Source organism: Telopea speciosissima, chromosome 10, assembly GCF_018873765.1.
Source record: "Telopea speciosissima isolate NSW1024214 ecotype Mountain lineage chromosome 10, Tspe_v1, whole genome shotgun sequence".
NCBI classification, from domain to species: domain Eukaryota; kingdom Viridiplantae; phylum Streptophyta; class Magnoliopsida; order Proteales; family Proteaceae; genus Telopea; species Telopea speciosissima.
In genome coordinates, this window is record NC_057925.1 from 15800634 (window position 1) to 15811064 (window position 10431).

Genomic DNA, 10431 nt, shown 5'->3' on the forward strand with positions numbered 1-10431 from the left:
CTCCTTTATTACTCTTGTTATGGAATGTGTCACCACAGTGCGCTACTCTATTCTTATTAATGGGACACAATGATGTGAGGTGCAACCTACTCGTAGAATCAGACAAGGGAATCCTATCTCTCTTGCCCTTTTCATTCTCTGTATACAATCATTAAGTAGCACTCTGAAGGCTGCTGAGGGGAATCATCTTATCAAAGGCATCAGAATTCGCAATCGAACTCAGCCTCTCACCCACCTCTTATTTGCCGATGATTGTCTCATCTTCTCAGAGCTAAGGGTTGAAGAGATGTTTGGCCTAAAGGACTGTGTTGATTCATTTTGTAAGGCTACTGGACAGCAGATTAACAAGGGGAAGTCTACACTTTGTTTCAGCCCAAGTACACCAAACCGGTTTAAAGGTGGTTCAACAGAGTCTGAAAAATCTCTTATGGTGATGGGCCACAGAAGTATCTGGGACTTCCATCACACTTGGGGATCAATAAGGTGGCATTATTCCATGATCTGAATGATCGGACCAGTAAGAAGATCCATGGCTGGGCACAAAAGTACCTCTCTCCTGCAGGAAGAGAGACTCTTTTGAAGGTTGTGGTGCTACCAACCATGAACTATGCTGCCTCTCATTTCAAATTACCTGTGTCCATTCAAGATCGTACTCGAAAGGAAGCAGCTAGATTCTTTTGGGGAGGTTCCAATGAAGTCTCAGGTATTCATTGGCTATCTTGGGAGAAGCTGAGCCACTCTAAAGAGCATGGGGGACTTGGTCTGAGAGATCCTCTTCTGCACAATTTTGCCCTTCTTTCGAAAGTAGCTTGGAAACTTTATAGTGAGCCGGAGACTGATTGGGCTCTACTCATGAAAAAAATATACTATCCAAGCTGCAGCTTTATGGCAGCGAAGCTCAACAACAACCCATCATGGGGGTGGCGGAGTATTCTTGAAGGTCGGAAAGTTATTGAGCAAGGCCTTATCTAGAAGGTGGGACGGGGATCTAACATTCAGATTTGGAATGACAAATGGTTCCATCCCTCATTGGTTACAAAGTCCAGCAGGAATGCCCTCTAAACTGTAATATTAAGTGGGTTGATGAGCTGATCTGTACTGAAAATCACATCTGGAAGCTATTTACAATGTAATATCAAGAACAGGGGCGCCCTAAGTAGCTATTCTAGTGCGGAGCCCTCCTCATCCAGGATTAGCAAATGGCATGACACGCCAATAGCAGTTTGGAAATCCATTTGGAGATGCCACAAAGCTGAAGATGCTATTGTGGCGTGCGTGTGCATCAGGGCTAGTAGTTGGGGAGGAACTTTGTCGCAGGAACATAAATGTAGACCCAAAGTGTGCACGTTGTGGAGACGTGGTAGAGTCAGTAGATCATGTGTTTCTTCACTACCCCTTTGCTCGGGCTGTTTGGTTTGGAAGCCCTATAGCTTTTCGGATCACAAATTTTTCAGGTTTCACAATACAAGACTGGATAGGTAGCTGGAGCAAGGAGCTAAAGCTAAGTAAAACAGAGTGGAAGGACTTCTCAAGCCTCTGTAGCCACATTTTGTGGTCTCTATGGCTGGCAAGGAATGATTTTCAGTTCAGTCAGAAAATTTGGTCTCCTTTGGACGTCATCCGGGCAGCAACTTCTTATCACCAGGAATATATGAATGCACACCTATCTGCCCCAAAGGAAATCGATCAGATCCACAAGCAGTTTCTTGACTCATCTGTGAAGGCAGTTTAGACCCCACCAAACTCTCCTTTTTACAAACTCAACAATGATGCTTCCTGGAGCTCTGACCATAAGCTTTGTGGAGCAGGCTTGATAATTCGAGATCACAACTCGCGTCCTATTATTGCAAAATCTGAAGTCACCTCCTTCTCTTCAATTATTGAAGGAGAAGCCTTGGCAATGAGGGTTGGCCTGCTTGAGGCTATTTCCAAATGCATTGAGAGCATCATTGTTGAGTCTGACTGCAAACCCCTCATCTCATATATCCAAGGCACCACTGCAGCTCCTCCACTAGCCATACAGCCTATCCTTTCTGATATTGTCTATATCTCCACCTATTTCAAGGATTGTATTTTCTCTTTCATTCCTAGGGAGACGAATTGTGTCGCAAACTCCCTAGCTAGGAAGGCCCTGTCCTGTACGTGCACGATAGTCTGGCCTCTTTCCACTTCGTGGCTGATTGAGTTGTTAGCTCACTCTCCTACTAGCTCTTCACGTTCTCATGTATAGACTTTCCTTTACCAAAAGAAAAAGAAATAGTAAGGAAAGGGAAAAGAATTAAAGTTATACTTGAAGGGAAATCAAAGTTGAGTTTGGAAATTCATGAAAGTAATTGAAAAAAGGGTAAATTATACGTACCTCTTCTGAGGTATGACCTAATTACACTTTCACCCATAAATTTTGAAAAATTACATGTTTCTCTCTTAAGTATGACCTATATAACAAAAACTCCCACTCTATCGGTGACTGAAAATATTAAAATTGTGTTTTAATTAACCAAAACGCTCTAATCTTCTCCAAATCCATTTGAAAAAATATGCAACTCATCTTCCCCAAAATAATTTCCCCAAAACCAGCTTCCATTTATGAAACATCCATTCTCTCTCAAAACCCATATACCTAAATACTCTTAGATGGAGACTTATCGACGGCTGCTGCAATCGACTAAGAACGGAAAAGAAGAAGAGGGCAGGGATTAGGAAAAAAGATTCAAATAAATCTTACCATTAAACCCACCAAAATCCACTCCAATGGATTAAGATTCAGGCTGAAATGATGAAGCAACAATCTGCCCCCTCTTTTGGTTTCGTCAAGCTTCGATTAGTTGTTCTACTTTCAAATCAAACGCTTTAGGGTTCAATAAACCAAACGACCACTCCTATTCAAAACCCTAGTCATAGAATAGCCCATTTTGATCACCTGAGACAATGTCTGTCTGGACACCTTGGAACAGAAACTTGATAGGCTAAATAGTGTGGTTTTTGGCTTCCACCGAACCCCATTGTTTTCATATTTCCATTTCCCATCTGCTTCCTCTTCAGCTCTACTGACTGAAGCTTCAATCCCAACAACGATTTCATACCCTTTCAACCTCCAATCATGGCTGCCAACCACCTCTGCCTTCCACTCCAGCCAAATCGCCGGCAACTGAATCCATAAGCCACCGAAGCCACCCAACCCTCTTCTCCTTCCGTTTCTGAAATTCCCAAAACGAGACTCATAATCACCAAATCCCAGCGACAGATTTCATTCATCGGAATATGTAGAAATGGGTTTTGGTATGGGTTTTTGGAAGAAAATAATCAAAAGGAGAATCTGAGGGAAAAATCATTCACACACGTTTGTTTATTCATTGGTACGAAAAGAAAAAGTCACTTCTTGCTTCCAGTGCACTTTTTGTTTTCCCATTAATCAAAACAGCAAAATTTGAATCTGAATCTCTCCTTCTCCAACCAGAATTTTTAACTCCATCACTCCAGAAAAGGCCTCTTAGCTCCAGTGAATGCACCTGATGCAGAATAAAGGTTTCAGCACAAGTGCGTTAATGGCGTTTGCTATTTTAAGGGTTTAGAAGGTGAAAGACAGAGAAGAGCAGCACAGTGGACCAACGGGAAGGATAGTTGTAGGGTTTTCCGGGAAGATGAGGAAATGCAGATTTGGGGAAGATGGTGTGGGATGGGGCTGCACGGCGGTGGTGGTAATGGTGGGTGGCGGTTGGGTATCTACATTTGTAAAATAAGTAGAGGAAGAAGATGAGGGCATTAGTGTCATTTTACCCCATCAAGGGTATAGTGGTCATAACAGGACTTAAAAATTGCTACCGATTGCAATTAATGATTTAACGGGTACAGTTAACGGAATGTAACTTTGATCTAACCTAGGGAGGAACGTGTAATTTTCCAAAACTCATCGGTAGAAGTGTAATTAGGTCATACCTCAGGAAAGGTACGTATAATTTACCTTTAAAAAAATAGCACGAATTTACGAGGATTTTTGTCACTACATTTCACTGTGCATTTGCGGCGTTTCTAATAAACGTTGTGAAAATTTACCAAAAACAAAAAAAATAAACGTCGTGAAAGGTTACAACGGCGTGTTTTTTAAGCTACGCTACCGTAGACCCCTTTTTTTGTAGTGGATGTTTTGTTGCTTAACTAGCTAGGCTGTCATTTTCTTGAATGATAATAACATTAAGAAGGGGAAATAAATGTTGAGCTACTGAAATATTGATTTGAAGAGGGAAAATTCAAAAAAACAAAAGAATTGAAAGAATTGAAAGACTTGAAAGAGAAAGGACAAGCTGAACTCCGGAAAGAATGATGAGCTTTATTTGTTATTATTAAATTGGATTGGGGATAATTGGAACTGGAATGATGCTATTTTAGTAGGTTTTATTTGTTTTAGATGAGTTAAAATCCCCATTAAAGAAGCTAAGTGAGTAAGGGTCATAACCCCACCCAAAGCCCCACAAGAACAGGGGAAGAACAACCTCTTTGGGTAGTGTGTTCCACGAACTGACGAGCCAATTCGCTGGAATCCAGATTCAATTGCCAAATGTCAAGTCGGATTCCTAACCAGGCTAGGGAACATGTTAAGTGTCACACCCCAACTAATAAGACTAACCCACGTCTAGTGTGATCAGGTGCCAACATCCCAGCAACCACCAGGATCACTAACGCAGTACTCCAACTCACCAACCATCACAATACAAAAATCAATTGTAGCGAAAAATGAATTTAATAACATAATAATAAGTCTATATTAGAATTCTAAGTGATACGTATTACGTATATCATATTTATACAAGGTCCATTGGTTAAACTTTACATCCCAACTACAATAAGATTTATCTACACAAAAGAGTAACCATGCATATACAACAAAAAGAAAGAAGCCTGATCCATTAGGCCATATCACAAAGAAGCAAAGTAATCGCACGCACAAGAAGGGTCATGCCCCTCGAGCTCTAGCACTGCATAATCACCATCAGTAGCAACCTATGGAACAACATCATCCTCCAGCACTGGGATATCTCCACCTGCAAAATCATCTAAAAAGGGGGTTTCGACGAGGGTGAGCTCCACCGAGCTCAATGAATGAAATAGACCATACAAGCAAGCGCAATAATATGAATCCTAAATGCATGGGATTTAATTCCGACTTTTAATCCACCTAACAACAAATGACTAAGTCACTAGGTAAAAATATACTACTACAATTCCCAATACATGTATCCTTGCTGTGGGGCCTCTAACCCTTTCCTGTGATACACCCATTGGGTTGTTAGAGAAGACCAGTCGGCTCCGACATCTCTTCTCAAGGTCAGTCCGACTAACCCTCTGAGTTATTATTGTGCTACCATCAACCCTATTGACTGATGGGTCCAACCGACCGAGCAATACCCTTCCAAGACATTGGCCTCACACAATTCTGTGCTACCACCGATCCTAATGATCCGATGGGTCAACGAACCGAATAATGCATTTCCAACATATTAGCCTCACACACTTGTGGTATCTAACACCTTAACCCATGTTGGCAAGGGTTTGTAGTACAGGTTATGATATTTCCTAGCCACATGAAATTCTAGATGACGTATTATAAAATGGACAGTGCTTCCGCATTCCATACTATAACACACCATACCGTTCATTTTCAAGCCGACTACGGTATCTAGTCTATCTCAGATCCATTCGTAAAATTCAAAACAAATGACAACACTTCATCAGCACATCATCAGAATTCCATAAACAAATAAAAAGAGTAAACGGATAGCATGCATTTATATGGCGGTTAAGAATACAACAAAATAGATTCGTTATGCATGAGTAGCATACAAAATAAATTAAAAGTAAACATTCTGTAAAGAATTCAATATCTATCCCACTCACCTGATTGCAAAACTATCCAAACTAGGATTCAAAGTCCGAACCCTCGATAGGCCTCACCGTATGAGCGTTTCTACCCTAATTCAATTGCACAATATGTTAATTAGGCTATACATGAAGTTTAGAATCAAATTCCAAGCTAAACTGGGAAAAACAGAATCAACAAAACTAACCGGTCTGTCAAGCAGACCATAGACTAGTTGACCGTAGTGGGTCGGGCCTGATCGATCGGTGGTTGCTACTGAGCTTGAATTTGGGGGTTTTCACCAGAAATGTCATTCTTCGTCCCAAAATCCTGAACCAGCTTAGGGGAAGTACACAGCATGCCAACTGGGTTAAAATCAACCCAGTCGAACGACTAATTTGGAGTCAGTAGCCTAGTTCAAAACAGAATGGAAATTGGGGTTTAATTTGGGTTAGACAACCCCAACCAGACCATAGAAAGGATGGGAATGGAGAGGTTTAAGGTCTGTAGGCCTACCTAAATTGTCCGGGAGCGAGTGGTGGTAATGTTTCCCAGCAGATCAGCCTTTCTCCAGACCTTCTCTCTCTACCTATCTCTAAAGCAAAAAACCAGAAAGATTGAAAGTTGAAATGAGTTTATAGAAATGAAATTGCATATTAATAGCAAGGACCCACTAAGGTTCGTTTGATTGGTCCTTATAAGACTAAATTGAGTTAAATGGCCAATTAACCCAGGTAGGACCCCCATACGAGACTTGAAAGGGTGTTTTGAAATGTACACAGAATCTCGATCGTAATGATATACGGATGGCGGAACACAGCGGGGGTATGCAGGTCTCACAGAGTAAAATAATATTAAGTCCAAAACGACAATCCTGTGACCCTACTGGATGGTGGTTGACCACCCTGTGGTGATAGTCCGGAGGTCTTAGGTCTTCTTCAAGTATATTTATAGGCATTTGGTAGATTTGAGGGGAAAACACTTACCTTGGTTGTAAATCTGGGAGTGAACTGTACAATTACATGGAGGAGGTACTCGTCTCCTTACTGGTGTGTAAGCTCTCAACCTCGGGGTTACTTCATCTCTAACAAACACTTGATCAATACACCACAAGACATTGACATCTATGACCTCCGGTTCAGGACCTACAACCAAAGTTCGAAGTAGACTTGGATGCGGGTATAACATTAAGTAATGTGTATTATGATGTATAATATTACATGATTTTTGGTGTGATGTTTAAGTTTATGGTATATATATTATATGGTTAGGAATGAATGGTTTAAGACAAAGTTAATGCTTATGTTGTGTGCTTGTGCTATGTTATGGTGAATGAAATGCATGTCGTACTTAATGTGATATGGTAGTTTATCTAATGGTGGAATGAATGAATGTCATAATATGATTGAATAAGTTAGAGTATGAAATGTTAGCTTCTTAAATGGAATGGCATTAGCTCCATGAAAAATAATGCATTATATGATGATCAATGAAAATAAAACAGAGAAATTGAAAGAAAGGAAGAAGGGGTATGAGTCATAGTAACGTAATTAGAAGATACCCTGTGGTTACCACCCCTTTCCAGTAGGGGGTATATGGACTGGATGAGGGCCTTATGAGAGTAGATTGTATCCATCCCAGTGCTCTGGTGTATGGAATACAAGGTGCAAACATAGGTTACATGATACTAGTGCTTGTCCTCTCCAATGCTCCGATGGCTGGATACATGGAGTAGGCAAGACTAGTAAATTGTTTTCATTTATTAGAGTTTGTCTTCCCTGATGCTTCAGTGTCTGGATACATGGAGTAGAAATAAGATGGAGAAGGTGAAAGAAATTAAAGAAATATAAGTGAATGACTGAAAGAAAGGAAGATGTGTGTGAGTTATAGTATTGTAATTAGAACATACATTGTGGCTACCACCCCTTTTCAATAGGGGATTATATACTAGATGAGGGCATTATGAGAGTAAGAATGTATCCATCAAAGTGCTTTGGTGACTGGAATAAGGTGTAGACGTGGCTTACATGATACTAGTGCTTGCCCTCCCTAGTGCTTTAGTGGCTGGATACATGGATTAGGCAAGACTAGTAAAATGTTTTCATCCAGAGCTTCTCCTCCCCGGTGTTCCGTAGATACATTGAGTAGACAAGTGATCCAGTGAGTTGTTTAATAGATGTTGGGTCCTCCCCAAAGCTTCGTTGTCTGGATACATGGAGTACAGTACATCTATAATTCTATTGTATAATCTTCCCTAGGGCTGCAGTGCTTGAGAATCGAGGAGAATAGCGATGCAAGGCTTGCTACCACCCTCAACTATGTTGTACACATCTAGTAGTTCACAAATGGCCAGACTTAATTTACCTAACAAATAAAGGAGTGAAACTTATGATCTATTACTCTTGCTTCAATTCTATTTATTATGCACATGAATGCTTGATTGTATATGCACATCTACACCTTATTGGGCATTATCTCACCTCTTTTTTATTGTTGTTTTCAGATGAGGAGGCAAGGGAGGAGATTTATACAATTACAGGGGAACCTTAGAGCAGGACTTAGGACTTGAGAGTTTTTGGACTTTATATACTTTGGGAAATATGTATCTTTTTGAAATGTATATAGTTTGATGGAAGAGATGATAGTGTTTTTGTGAATTGTGTATAACTTCAAGGATTACAGAGGACAAAATTTTGTTGTACATATATGGAACCAGCTGCTACAAGTGTATATATTTGATTTGGATGATTAACTAATGTATAATGCTTCCGCTGTGATGTATGCGAAACTGGGATTTTGTTATTTCTTTTATGTATATGCTGGTGACCTAATGGGTATGCGCTCATGAGGGTGATGCCTAATGTTCTTTTCGGGTTTGGGATGTTATACTAGGGGTATGTTGGAGACTTCTAGGGAAAACTTCCTATAACCTCCTCTCTCTTTTTTTCTCTCCTCTCTTTCTTCTTCCTTTGACAGTTATTTATAGCAATCAGTGGGCAAGGGGAGTGTGTTGACGCACGGGGTTTTTTGCGGCATGGAAAAGGGCATTTCGCCAACACCAATGAGATTGACTTTGGTTGGCGAATTTGGCCCATTAACCGGCAAAACAAGCTTTTTTTTTTGCCAGTACATAGCCCTATGCACCGGTGAATTCCTGTCCTGTCAGAACCACCTCTTCGAGATATTTTTTTGGATAGTTTGGTGTGCAAATATGTGGAAAAACTTCTAGGGGTGATATCTCCCAATCTGGTCGCCGAAATTTGATGACCTGGGTATCGTCAAAAAGGTTTTTGCATGCACTACTCGATGGTATCATTGTCGGGGTGAATTATATTGGAAAGCAGGTAAAAAATGACCCAGAATGTGGGAGGCCTATTCGAAGAGGTGTTATTTTGGTCATGCCACCTTTAATTGGTACGACCAGTTTTTGTTTGCGAGGTTTGGTGGAGAGGGAAAAAATATAGTGTCTACACATACTCATAATAGGAATGCACACCAAACATAGCCTAAATATTTTGATGACCAAGCTATGAAAGTTAAATTAACCGAGGGTTGTTATGTATATACACTGAATATCTCGAGGAAAGTAAATCCAAATTATATAAAGTGAAGAAAATAAATGAATATGTATTTTCATATCCATTGCATTTATGAGGCCAACCCATTCTGTTTTTTCCAATTTTGACAACACGCACACCAAAACACAAAAATGGCATGTGAGAAGGATCCTAGTCAGCTCTTATCACCACCCGTTAAATATTATTGTAAATTCAAAAGTATTCTTACTCGAGGCCTACCCTATTGTAAGCTATTGGCCAGTTTTATTCATATGATGAGGGGTTACAAAACTAATCTCGACCCTCGATCTATATTAACACAACCTTGGTTGTATTTCTAAAGAGAAAAGAGTTTTCCATTGATCGCTTCTTTGTTCATTTTCGTTCTCTATTTCACTTTTTATTCTCGCTTTGCTAAAATTTTAATATTCAAATGTCGAAGGAATTCGATACTTCATCACATATTAGAGTCAATTTGATGATGGGCCAAAGTTCAAATGCTATAGAAAATGCAGGTACTATATATCTACTTTTTTTTCCTTCAAAAAAATTGATTGATGTGATATTCTTCTATCCCTTTAGAGTCTCACTCCGATCCATCTTTACAAATTATCTTATTTCGATTTTTTTTTACAATTAATCAATTTCATTGCCTGTTTTCTTCATAATCAACATGAAGGTCCCAAACAGGGGAGTTTTTTCTCCGGTTATTTTCATATAATTTTCTTACATGGATCATATTACAAATTTGTAGGAAATTAAGAATAGATTATGATATCCACAAAGAAAGTGGGTTACATACCTTCCATATGAAGAATCCAGTCCAATAAGAGGCTAAAAAGTTAATGGCTAGTTTATATAGTTTGCAAACCCTAACTAAATCATGTAGAATGTGAAAATACTCTAAGAATTAACCATACATTGATTTGTAAAGATGTCCTCATTTTTTCATGTTTATGAAATTAAATTAGTAGGACTCAAATAAAATAGGATTTCTCAAGGATAAATTTTACAACTATA